Source organism: Antechinus flavipes, chromosome 3 (assembly GCF_016432865.1).
Source record: "Antechinus flavipes isolate AdamAnt ecotype Samford, QLD, Australia chromosome 3, AdamAnt_v2, whole genome shotgun sequence".
NCBI classification, from domain to species: domain Eukaryota; kingdom Metazoa; phylum Chordata; class Mammalia; order Dasyuromorphia; family Dasyuridae; genus Antechinus; species Antechinus flavipes.
The window spans coordinates 193,784,709-193,798,705 of record NC_067400.1 but is presented as its reverse complement, the minus strand read 5'-3'; positions in this window follow the sequence as shown (position 1 = coordinate 193,798,705).

Sequence of the window (13,997 nt, the reverse complement as noted above, 5' to 3'; positions counted from 1 at the left end):
CATTGTTTTTACATGTTAACTGGGGAAAAAATAAAATGCTAAATAAATTTCCAAAAAAAGTTTATGTTCTATCAAAGCTTATAATCAGTCTACCTATGAAGCAATCAGTAATCTGAGACCTTGCTTCCAAAGAGCTCACGATCTAATGCAAAAATGTACACAGCAATGCACAAACAAGCCATATCAAAGAATAAATTGGAAATAATCAATAGAGGGAAGGCACTGGAATTAAGGGGAATTGAGAAAAGTTTTCTGTAGAAGATGGGCTTTTAGGTAAAACTTGAAGGAAGCTGGGGCCCCCTGAAGGCAGAGATGAAGAGAAATCATTCAGATTATGAAAGTCAGATGATGAAAAGAGAGGCAATATTAATAAACAATCTCCACTTTATTCTTATGAAAAGTTCTTTTTTTGTTACTTCTAAATAAGGATCAACAATATACAGACTCCATTAAGTAGTCAATGAGCTTTCCTGAGATTGTTTCCAAGTTAATTTATACTCTGTCTCAACTGCAAAATGGATAGCTTTCCAAGTTAAGAACTCTCCAATTTACCTTTTATCCTTGAAATCAACCTTGCAACGATTCCTGTGCCTTAAGAAGCAGTAAAATTACCTTAAATGTTTGAAGTTGTTTTTGTTGTTCTTCTTTTTAATAATGAAATAAATCTCCCAAACTTACTATTTAAGCACAAAGGAAGTGATTAAAACTTTGGAGTAAGAATTGGGGGGAAAAAATTAAAGGGAGCAAAAAAATCTATTGTGAAACATCATAGATTACTCTTCAAAGTTTTACTAAGAAATGATAGTAGCATCTTTTCAAGAAAAAACTCAAAAGATGTGTTAGGCCTGTTAAACCATGACTGCTGTGATTCATTCTTTATACTTGAACTGTGTGTTTTTTTTTTTAATAACTTTTTATTGACAGAACCCATGCCAGGTAATTTTTTACAACATTATTCCTTGCACTCACTTGTTCTGACTTTTCCCTTTCCTCCCTCCACCCCCTCCCCTAGATGGCAGGCAGTCCTATGCATGTTAAATAGGTTACAATATATCCTAGATACAATATATGTGTGCAGAACCGAACAGTTCTCTTGTTGCCCAGGGAGAATTGAATTCAGAAGGTAAAAATAACCTGGGAAGAAAAACAAAAATGCAAGCAGTTTATATTCATTTCCCAGTGTTCTTTCTTTGGGTGTAGCTGCTTCTGTCCATCTTTGATCAATTAAAGCTCTCTTTATCAAAGAAATCCACTTCCATCAGAATATATCCTCAAACAGTATCGTTGTTGAGGTATATAATGATCTCCTGGTTCTACTCGTTTCACTTAGCATCAGTTCATGTAAGTCTCGCCAGTCCTCTCTGTATTCATCCTGCTGGTCATTCCTTACAGAACAATAATATTCTATAACATTCATATGCCACAATTTACTCAACCATTCTCCAATTGATGGGCATCCTTTCATTTTCCAGCTTCTAGCCACTACAAACAGGGCTGCCACAAACATTTTGGCACATACAGGTCCCTTTCCTTTCTTTAGTATCTCTTTGGGGTATAAGCCCAGTAGAAACACTGCTGGATCAAAGGTATGCAAAGTTTGATAACTTTTTGAGCATAGTTCCAAATTGCTCTCCAGAATGGCTGGATGTGTTCACAATTCCACCAACAATGTATCAGTGTCCCTGTTTTCCTACATCCCCTCCAACATTCCACATTATCTTTCCCTGTCATTCTAGCCAATCTGACAGGTGTGTAGTGGTATCTCAGAGTTGTCTTAATTTGCATTTCTCTGATAATAATGATTTGGAGCATATTTTCATATGTCTATAAATAGTTTCAATTTCTTCGTCTGAGAATTATCTGTTCATATCCTTTAACCATTTATCAATTGGAGAATGGCTTGATTTCTTATAAATTAGAGTCAATTCTCTTTATATTTTGGAAATGAGGCTTTTATCAGAACCTTTGACTGTAAAAATGTTTTCCCAGTTTATTGTTTCCCTTCTAATCTTGTCTGCATTTGTTTTGTTTGTAAAAAAAACTTTTCAATTTGATAAAATCAAAATTTTCAATTTTGTGGTCAATAGTGATCTCTAATTCTTCTTTGGTCATAAATTCCCTCCTCTTCCACAGGTCTGAGAGGTAAACTATCCTATGTTCTTCCAATTAATTTATAATCTCATTCTTTATGCCTAGGCCATGAACACATTTTGACCTTATCTTGGTGTATGGTGTTAAGTGTGGGTCAATGCTTAGTTTCTGCCATACTAATTTCCAATTTTCCCAGCAATTTTTGTCAAATAATGCGTTGAACTGTGGTTTCTATGACCCTTTCTTCTTATGTTCATAAGGTTATAGTTTTATTTTCTAGAATTTTATGATTATAGGTACTATCCTCCCTCATTGTGTGAAATGTAAATGAATCAGTATACATGTATCATCTTCATTTCACACTACTGTGGTTGGTGGCTGGGCTCCTGCACTCCCCGCACTGAGACCAAGCTGGTCTGAAAGACTCACCAGAAAGCTAGCCGAGCCAAAATGTGGTGATCTTTTTCTTCTTTAAAATATATAGGATGATGGTTCTTTCTGGGGGAGAGGTGCAGGTTTCTCGAGGGAGGTTTTCTTGGAGGCAGTCTTAGTTGCAGTTGAAAGTAATAATCACCCAAAAGGCAGCCAGGTGATAAAAGTTCAGATCTTTTATTGTTTCTAATATAGCCCTCCGAATGTCTCCAAATCCAAAGGTTTTGTCCTTCAGCCTCTGCCTCTGCTTTCTTCAGCCTCCAGAGCCAGCACAAAGATGGAATGAATCTCTTGTCTCCTTCACTTGGGGCTGGGCTAGCTTTCTGGTGAGTCTTTCAGACCAGCTTGGTCTCAGTGCACATACACATATATTCATTGTTAAGCATAAGATCATGCATTATTCCCTTATTATTTCCCTATGAGAATCTTTGGAGATATGAAATTTATGTCACTAGTCTCACCTGTGAAACCTGAGATGGTATTTCACATATAAAATCCCAAGGAGAAAAAAGGAGACATGAACACTTTGAAGAGGTTTTTGTTCCCTCACTTAAGACAGAAACCCAGAGCCATTTTTCTGGAATTTGTCAGAATTCCCTGTGAAGATAGTTTATTCCCATTTGAGAAAAATTAATGTTTGTATTATTATGTTAATTACTATTAATTTGTGATCCATTCTTTTCCTCCTATTTTTGTTAAAAACACATTCCTGAAAAGGTCAGTCTCTGAAGACCAAGACTGAATGACATGATTATTCCTAGTCCTCAAGGTACATGCTTGATAACCAAGTTGATTAGGACTCCACCTAACTTAGAAATCTGACTTTTGTTATAGCATAAACAGAATCCAGACCTAATCCACTTCTTTCCTAAGGAAGAAGACTTCTTGTCCTTGAGCCCCTCCATTAGAATTTGGGACATTCCTAAATTCCTGGAAAAAAAAAAAAAAAACTAGCTTGAAAAATCCAGATTGAAATGACTTGCCCTGCCCAGATATCTTGAGACTGCTGAATCTCATGATCAAGTCACATTCTCTGCAGAAGAAGGCTTTTCCCCTATCTCCTCATTAAATGTCAATGAGAGTTGAGTTTATCAAGGGAGTTCCCTGTCAGAAGATACACAACTGATATAAGGTGTTTCAAGGTCTCCTTTGGAGTTTTTGATTACTGAATTACTGACCATTGGTTTTGTGATTATTGACTGGTGTATTTAATTAATTTTTTTATTACCTGGAGCTCTGTCTCTTGGAATTTTCTTTCACCATGCATATAACTTGGCATATCTTATAAATACTATTCCTTCTTTTTTGCTTTTATCTTCAAGCCAACTGAGAAGGAACAACCCTTTCCTGGAAATATTATCCTAAAGTGTCTATCTAAATCCAGATGGCCCAATAGCATTTTGTACAATAATTACAACCCACTACATTCCCATTAATAAACTTTGAATAATATAGCAAATATTTCTTTTCTCTCATAGCCAATTACTATGTTTTTAAAAATCTCAAAGTCTAAATATAGAAATGGATGTACTAGATAATACTTTTCTCTCCACTAATTCTGGAAATGGAAAACGCCATCTCCAGAATAAAGCAGAGAACGAACTTTTGGTAAATAAAAATGGAAATAAGCAAAATCAACCATCAACCCCAATTTGAATGAAGATTGGGAGAACTTTATCATTTCACTGTTATCTCTAGACTTCCTAATGTTCACTTGACAATACAGAATATACTTTCATAGTGATTATTAACCTTTTTCCATTCTAAGACATGGATTTTATGGATTTTATTCCTCCTAAGAAGGTAGACATGTGGACATTGGAGCACAGTTAGAACTGAGCCTGAGATGGATATAGGAAGCAAGGATTACAAAAATAAAAATCACAAGATTGGGTTGAGCAATAATCACAGTGGTCTGATCAAGTTATCAAGACCAAAATCATAGGTAGGGGTGGAAATAATCACATAGGGGTTTTATCAAGTTATTTCTGGGATGGATTGTTTTTCAGAGTGAGTGAGTCTGAGTTTGTTAGAAGGGGGAATTCCAAGTTCAGCAAGCAAATATTACAAATCATTTCTGTTGCACTCAGTTTACAGAATGCCGTTTTTCTCCTACTTTTGATTTCTAGGTCTATCTGGCCTCCTCTAGATATTAGTGTTTAATAAAAATCATTAACTGCCTCAGTTTTACATTAATTAATTTGTTTTGACATCTAAGTATTGGGGATGCTCTTTTCTTTCTTCTATTAAGGCAATCATTGAGTTACCATATAAGTGCTTTTGGAGAATCTTTTGCCACATAAAGATTTTGCCTCATAAAGAGAGCTGCAATAAGTGGTTCCTATTCATAGGAGAATAAAATGTACCTGGTAATTTCTCAAGTAGCTCTACTTTATCTAGAGCAAGAATTCTGTGCTCTGAGGAATTCCCTTAATAACTGAGGATAATAAAAGATCAATTATAGGGACATGTAGTAATGTGGGCAGGTTTAGAGGGCCGCAGATAGTGGGAGAACTCTGGGAAAGGTATATTTGAAACAAGGACACTTGCAGCAAGGTGTTTACTCAGTGTGATTGATGAGATAATATTCTCTGGTTCACATATACTTAATGTGATGTAATGATATGATCACTCTAGTTGGCATAGACTTAGTGTGATATGGTGATGTAATGGTTCTGCAGTTAGCACATGCTCAGTGTGCTATAGTGATATAATCATACTAAGGTATTTAAAGACTGAGAGGACTTGAAATAAATAGAATCCATCTTTGACCATCCTCGTAGTGGCTCTCCTGCCTTCATCATTCCTCTATCTAAGACCAAGGCTTATCCAGAGATCCTCAAAAAGCTAGTCCGGAAACTATAGGTGGGGGGGTGGGGATGGTGGATAACTATAGCTTGCCCCTAATATGCTTGTGCCCACCCATTGCCAGTTGAAGATGGGCATATTACTTAGGGCTAAGAATGGCAAGTTATAGTCACCGTCAATCATTCCCTATGCCAAAGAAGAAACATAATGAAAAATATACATGTCACTGTGATAGGCTTTTATTCCTGATACCTGTTGATACCAGATAAGGAGTTAATATTTTGAAGGGAAGATATATAACCTTATTATGCAGAGCTAGAAAGGACATCTTGCTCCAAATAGAGTTGCCAAATAGAGGAGTATGAAAACCAAGACACAAAAATCTATGGAATATCATAGATAAAAAGTACATTATCCTCTCCTCTTCCTAGATATAAGTACTTAATACCCTTGCTATGGATCTGTCCATGATATTCTCAGAGTCTTTAAATATATGAGAAATCATAGTCAACTAAAATATCCTACAAGCAACTTTGAAAGTGGAGAAAATGATGTGTAAGAGATAAATATTGTAGTTAAAAACTGTACTGTACTGTAGCTTTGAAAAGAAATAAGGAGGGTAATAATTATAGCTAAATATGTGCAATTAACAAATCAGCTACAGAAACTGTAATCTATAAATGGGAAGTGTCTGTGTTGTAGCAGGTGCATTTGGCAGGGAATTTTTAAAAAAGACCTTGGTATGGTGGCTCTGCTCTTTAGGATCAATATGATTTTTTTTCAAGTCACTATAACCCGCTTACATATTTTAGAATAGAGGAGTTACATTAGATTATCTCTCTAAAATCTCTCCATCTCTACATCTTCTGTTGCTGAGGTATCTGATGGAGTCAACAAAACACTACATGGCAAAGTTTCCTGATCAAATAATTAACCTTACAAAGAAAACAATAACTTCTTATGATGAAGATTAAAGTTCTTCATTTAATTAAAGGAGAGACAAAGAGAGAGGTAGTCAAAAAGACAGGCAGAGAAAGATACAGAGAGGGACAGAGATAGATAGCCACAAAGATAGAGACAGGCAGAGACAGCAAAACAGAGACAGGGAAAGATCAAGAGACTGAGACAAATGGAGATTTAATCTCTTTAAGAGAAAGTGTAAACTCGATGATCCCTTCTCTTTTGCTAGTTAAAGAAAAAAAAATACTATATGCTGTGTAGTCACAAAGCACAAGTCTGCTATAAGCAATTTCATTATTAACTTTATGCTAATATCTAAGCTTTTCTATCCTGGATGTCAAAAATGGCATAATTCACTCATGTTCTCTACTACATCTCTCTACATTAAGAAAATGTGAGGTAATGTTTATAGGAATCTTAAAAAAAAAAAAAAATGTTAAAATACAGTTTAGGATTAACATTCCAAAGGTCACTACTCAGTTCCTTCCATGAGCACTCCCTTAAAGAGATCCCCTGAAATAACAAGAGACTTTTTTTTCCTACAGATACCTATATCCTTTCACAATGACTGAGAAGAGGGGAGGATGTCACTGAACCCCTTCAGGAATAAGAGAAGATAAGTTCTTAGATGAGAAGCTGCTCATTTATGGGGTGGGGAAGAGAATGATGTGAACAAAATTAAAGCCATTTATTCTTCTTCCAAAGTTTGATTATCACTCTTAATCAATTTTGATAAGAAAAGACTTTTGGTCCTTAACCTAGCCAATCTTCAAACTGAGATGTCTGAAATGTCTTTTTTTTTTTTTAAGACCAGAGAATTATTATTTATTATTTCTACAGAAACTGAAAAAGAGCTTTTTAATATGTTTTCACAACTCTGATCATTTCATAACCAATACACTAGATTTGTCAGGAATTACTACCACCCACTGATCCCTTCTCTAGACTTTTCTGGTTAGACCAGAATAGTCTTCCAAATTTTACCCTAGAAATTCAGCCAAACTATACTTCACATGGCCCTCAACCCTCTAAACAACAGCACTTAATCCTCCTCACAAAGTACTCCAGAAATAAAAACTTTAGTTTCAAGTCTCTCTTAGGTACTCCCCATTTTTATGATTGAATAAATTTTTACTGCTCCATATTCTCCTATCCCTTGATCTCTGGCTTCAACTCTATCTTTCACACATTGTTCTGCTTCCTCTCAAGACCTCTGCAACAGCTAAAATATTTATGTAAAAAAGGCACCTTTGTCTCCATCCAAATGGATATATCCAATATCATTGATCAGGAGCTGTGTCTTGAAACTTTATTTAATCCTAACTATACTGCCCACTTTTTATTTCAATTAATATTATAGGACATTTTCTATCACATTTATCCACACTTGATTTTATCAACTACTTCTTTATTGGATGGAAGTAGGAAAAAAGTCTTTTTTGTGCAATAATTTTCCTGCAGTTTAACAAATATATTTCTAGCAATCACAGAGCATTATTTTTTCTGACAACATTCAATTTCTTTGAAAACTCCTTTTTTTGTTTGTTACTTGCTCCCTGGACAAAGTAAGTAATATATAGAAAAGTAGTAGTTACCCTGCCAAGAAATTATGTTCGGTTATTTCAATCAATAGTCATCTATAACAAATAATTGTTCTCTTGCTTGAAATAATCCATTTAGAGAAAGTCATAAGAACTTACAATGGAGAATCATATTTCTGTATAACACATGGCTTAAGCTCTGCTAGCAGTCCAGCATCATTTCCTTCAGAGATGATAAAGGATAATGTTTCAGATTAATATCCATAAACTACTAACACCCACCTAAATGGCCCAGTACCTATAATTTAGTCATAAATTTGTTTTTTGTCTTTTAAAAAGGGGATGGGAAAGGTCAGTACTCACAAACTTAGATTCCATGTTGAAATGGGAATGTATGCCATTAAAAATCCAAATAACTAGGATGGAGATGATTTAGTAGAAAAAGTATTTAACTTGAAGTTAATAGACTTTTCCCGAATCCTGAATATTAAAGTAGCTAGCTAGCTGACACAAGTTAGTTGCTTCAAATCTATGTTCTTCAAGTCTTCCCATCTATAAAATGAGGGGGATAATAAAACTTTTCACAACCTACTCCCTAAGGAAAACACTTTGCAGAAATGGTAATGTACTAAAGAAATGTGTCTTATGTTCCAAAGTAACAAATTACAAAGTTTGAAACTAGGCTAAGCCGTTCCACTTTACAGCTGGCATAAATTCATGTAACCCTAGAATAACAATAACTCACTATTATATAACATTTTGACATTTGTGAAGTATTTTGCTCACAACCACCATGTAAGGTATTCGATATTATTGTTCCCGTTGAGATTCAGAAAAGTGAAGTGACTTCCTTGTCATTTAGCTAATATGTATCAGGTTAGTACCTGAATCAATGTCTTTTTCTAGATTGCAGAATCTTCCTACTATGTCATACTACTTTTAAGATTCACTCTCTAAAGGTAGAAATATCCATCATCTGATCAACTGTGAACTTGGCTCTTTTGAACAATGTGGTGATTCAAGGCAATTGCAATAGATTTGGGATAGAAAGTACCATCCTCATCCAGAGAAAGGACTGTGGGGATTGAATATGGATTGCAATATAGTATTTTCACTTTTTTGTTATTGTTTGCTTGCTAGTTTTTCTCTTTCTCATTTTATCCTCCTTTTGGTCTGATTTTTCTTGTGCAGCATGATAATTGTGGAAATATGTATAGAAGAATTACATATTTACTACTGGGTTTATATCCCAAAGGGATCATAAAGAAGGGAAAGGGATCTGTATGTGCACCAATGTTTGTCGCAGCCCTCTTTGTAGTGGCCAGAAACTGTAAACTGAATAGATGCCCATCAATTGGAGAATGGCTGAATAAATTGTAGTATATGAATATTATGGAATATTATTGTTCAGTAAGAAATGACCAACAGGATGATTTCAGAAAAGCCTGGAGAGACTTACACAAACTAATGCTGAGTGAAACGAGCAGGGCCAGGAGATCATTATATACTTCAACAACAATACTATATGATGACCAATTCTGATGGATTTGGCCATCCTAAGCAATGAGATGAACCAAGTCAGTTCCAATGGAGCAGTGATGAACTGAACCAGCTACACCCAGCGAAAGAACTCTGGGAGATGACTAAAAACCATTACATTGAATTCCCAATCCCTATATTTTTGCCCATCTGCATTTTTGATTTCCTTCACAGGCTAATTGTACAATATTTCAGAGTCCGATTCTTTTTACACAGCAAAATAACGGTTTGGTCATGTATACTTATTGTGTATCTAATTTATACTTTAATATATTTAACATCTTCTGGTCATCCCGCCATCTGGGGGAGGGGATGGGGGTAAGGAGGGGAAAAATTGGAACAAGAAGTTTGGCAATTGTCAATGCTATAAAGTTACCCATACATATAACCTGTAAATAAAAAGCTATTAAAATTTTTAAAAATTAATTAAAAAAAAAGAAGAAGAATCGCATAAGTTTAACATATATTGGGTCCCTTGCCATCTAAGGGAGGGAGTAGGAGAGAGAGGGAGAAAAATTTGGAAAATAAGGTTTTGCAAAGGTAAATATTGAAACTATCTTTGTATGAATTTGGAAAAATAAAATACTACTTAAAAAAAAGAAATATCCATCTTCTTGCCATATGATAGAGTATAGAGTCATTCCTATACAAAATTTTACTATAAGCATGAGGAAACAAGCAACCACTTCTTGAAAAGAAATAACAGATTCATATTGCAGATTGAGACATATCCTTTGAACATGGTCAAAGCAGAAATTTGTTTTGCTTGACCATAGACATTTGTTAGGAGATTTTTTTTTCCTAACTAACTCATATAACGTTAACAAGAATCCTTAAGTAGAAATCCTGTTATGCCCAGATAATTCATTTTGGTTAGACATATCAATTTATATAAAATATATAATTGTACTTAATTTTGGATAGTACATATGCTTCTGAAGAGCCTCTATGAATCAAATCATATTTTGTAAGTACTTGGGGAATTTGCATGTTCCCTACCATGGCCAGCTAAGTGGTTCAATGGTTAGAGTACTTTACTTGGAATCAGGAAAATTCATCTTCATCAAGTTCAAATCCAGCCTTAGATAGTTACTGGCCAAATGAACCTGGGCAAGTCTCTTAACCTTATTTGCCTCAGTTCCTCATCTGTAAAATGAACTGGAGAAAGAAATGGCAAACCATTCCAGTATACCTTGCCAGGAAAACCCCATATAGGGTCATAAAGAATCAGACATGATCAAGCAACAAAAATTAGAGCAAATGCAAATTTATATTTATACTTTGTTTGGGGTTTACCATTTGTGATGTTTGTTTAAGAAGGTATTAGTGGAAGGCAGGATTGGTCTCAATTGAAGAAGAGATCCTTAGAGTATCCCTCATTTTCCATGAACTCTGGTTTTGGCTTCACAAAAACCATGCCTTCCCCAGAATAAGACCTGATATCTCAATATTATGCAGATTAACTGAGAAATGGCAACTACTCTAGTATTTCTGCCAAGAAAATCTCAAAATGGAGTCATGGAGAGTTAGGCATAAACTGAAATGACTGAACAACAATATCATCTTCTTCATACAATTAAAATTTTTGCAAACTTTTCTTCACTAACAGAATAAAGGCTAAATTCAGTGTACCTCAGGTTTTGTAAATTCTCACAAAAATCTGAGTCAGGTCCAAATGAGTGCTTACTTTATTATTTAAAAAGAAAAAAACTACAAAAACATTGAAAGAAAAACCATGTAGTCTGCTATCAATTTGGCTCTATTAAATAGCAAATTTCTAACATATTTCCATAAAATACTTAGTAATAAGTTACCTCTTTAATAGTAGTTTTTTTTTTTTTTTAAGTATGAGGACAGGGTATTATTTTCTCTCAAAAAATTATGAATGTTACAATTTTGAACACTTTGTCTTTAATCACAATCTCTGACTTAAGATAAAATTCATATATGATATATAATTAGTTTGTGGAAAATTTATATATAATCAATGACTGAAAAAGCAAAATAATGTGTGCATATGTATAAGTGAATACCTACAATGACAATTGTAGATGATTAAAAACTGGGTGGCAAGTAATAATAATGCATGCCACCTAGGATAACTAAGCTCCTCTATATTTTGCAACAAATCAGATAATTTCCATCATTCCTGAAAATGTTGCATCTGCTCCTTTTCTTATGTCATCAATTTTCCTGTTAGAAGGGTGAATTACATGCTTGGGCAGTCCTAATTGAGATTTGGTTCAATAATTTTGAATTTATTGAATCAATAAGAGTTCATTTGTTCCTAAGAAAAAAAGTTGATCCCTAAATATGGTATGTCCAGGAAATAGAATTCACTAATTTTTTAGTAATTTAATTTTACATTTCCTTCCAGGAGAAGCATCCCTTTAACATTCCCAAAGGATATATATGGTAATATGCTTCTATGACATGACTACCTTCACCTCATGTTGAGGATTAAATTTAACCCAGCATTTGTGAATGCTGTATTGGATTTCTATAAAATTACAAGAAATAATACAGCTTTTTTGTGGTATTGTTTTCTTCTGTATAATTAGCCATTCTCTGTTTTAGTTCTTTCCAAAATAATTCTTTCATAACAAAAGACAATCAATATCATAAAATTTATAGAAATTAATATAATTAATATATATGTATATATAATTTGTGCTATATGGAATCTTTTTAAAAAATTAAGTAATTTCCATAAGAAAAATTTATTTAACAAGAGACTATTTTTTCCATTTGTTTAATTCAAAAAATGCCAAAAAGTTAAACTTTTTTTAAAAAATGACTAAATGAGAATTATTCACTATTATACAATGAAATGAAAAAGAAGGCAAAGTCTGAAGTTTTATCAGTTTTCTATGCAGTAATTTTCAACTTGGATACTAGCTAATTTCAGATTCTAGATAATGGTTCTCTCTCCATTTATTTTGCTCATGCTTACCCTGTGTCATTTTCCAAAGGATTGTTATGGGGACTGATTAAAAAAATTTAATTCTACTGTGCTGTCATTTTTCCAAGTGCCTCTTTTAGTTCAATTAGACAGCAACTTGTTAAATATATACTACAGATGAAACAATGTTCTAGATGCTAGAGATATAAAGATGGCTTTTAAAAAAGTCTTTGCCTTTGCCTCTGCCCTCAAAAGGCAATTTGGAACAGTGTTAGGGTGAGGTGGGGTGAGAACAATGACTGAAATTAGAAATGTGTTGTTCTTCAGTTGTGTCCTACTCTTCATGACTCCATTTGGAGTTAACTTGGCAAACACTGGAGTAGTTTTGCTTTTCTCTCTCTAGCTCATTTTATAGATGAGGAAACTGAGACAAACAGGGTTAATTGATATGCCCAGGAGCATACAACTAGTGTATCGAGGCCAAATTTGAACTCAGGTCTTCTTGACATTTTATTCCTTTGAATTTAAAAACTAACTCATAGTTATGCACTAACAAAGAATTTTAAGTAGAAATTCTGTCGTGGCAACATAAATTGTACTGATTACAGATATACTAGAGATAGCCTAGCACTCTATCCACTATGCCTCTTAGCCGAGTCTTCTGGAATGAGAGAACTTAGGTTCTAACACTATCTCTAATGCTTGCTTCCTGTGTGATTTGGGCAAGTCATTTAATTTTCCTCATCTGTAAAATGAAGAGATTAAATTAGATTGCATCTGAGGTCCATTCCAGTTCAATAGCTATGAACAATCTCAAGCACAGTGTCTCACACATAATATGTACTTAATAAGGTAGTGATGATAATTTAAGGAAAAAAAGCAGTTAGGCTTAGGTACTTCTGCATCTAAGATTTCTCTCTTAGGACAAAAGAACAGTTCTGTTCCAGCTCTAGTGCTCTATACTGATGGAAAAGTTTTTAATTTTACTCAACCTCTCTAAGCAGCCAATTCCCTATCTGTAAAATGGGACAATTACATTTGCATTAGCAACTTCACAGCTTTTAAAATACCTTGTTAACTTTAAAATCAAGCTTGTTTGTCTGCATCCCCTTTTGCCCCTCTCATTTGCTCTCTTCTGCATATTTTTAAATGTTTCATTAATAGTCTTTCTGACTCCCAAGTCTGGTGCTCTATACGCTGGGTCACCTAGGTTGCTATGGAGTAAGAAAGGCCTGAGTTTAAATCTACTCTGGAAAAATTATAGCCTCTGTCTGCCTCAGTATTCTTAACTATAAAAATGAGGATACTGATAATACCTATCTCCCAGAGTTGTTATAAGGATCAAATGAGATAATATTTGTAGTGTTTAACACAGTGCCTAATACATAGTAGATTATAAATGATTTTTTTCTTCCTTTCTTTCTTCTTCCTTTCTTTCCTTCTTCTCCCCTTCTTTCCTTCCTTCCTTCTGTTCCTTTTCTTCCTTTCTCCTTCCTTCCTTTCTTTTTTCTCCTTCCTTGCTTCCTACCTTTCTTCTCTCCTTCCTTTTTTCCTACCTTTCTTCTTTTCTTCTTTCTTTCTTTTTTCCTTTCTTTCTTTCTTCTTTCCTTCCTTCCTTCCTTCCTTCCTTCTTCCTTCCTTCCTTTATCCTTCCTTCTTCCTTCCTTCCTTTTTCCTTCCTTGGTTCCTTTCTTTTTTCCTATCTTCCTTCTCTCTTTTTTCCT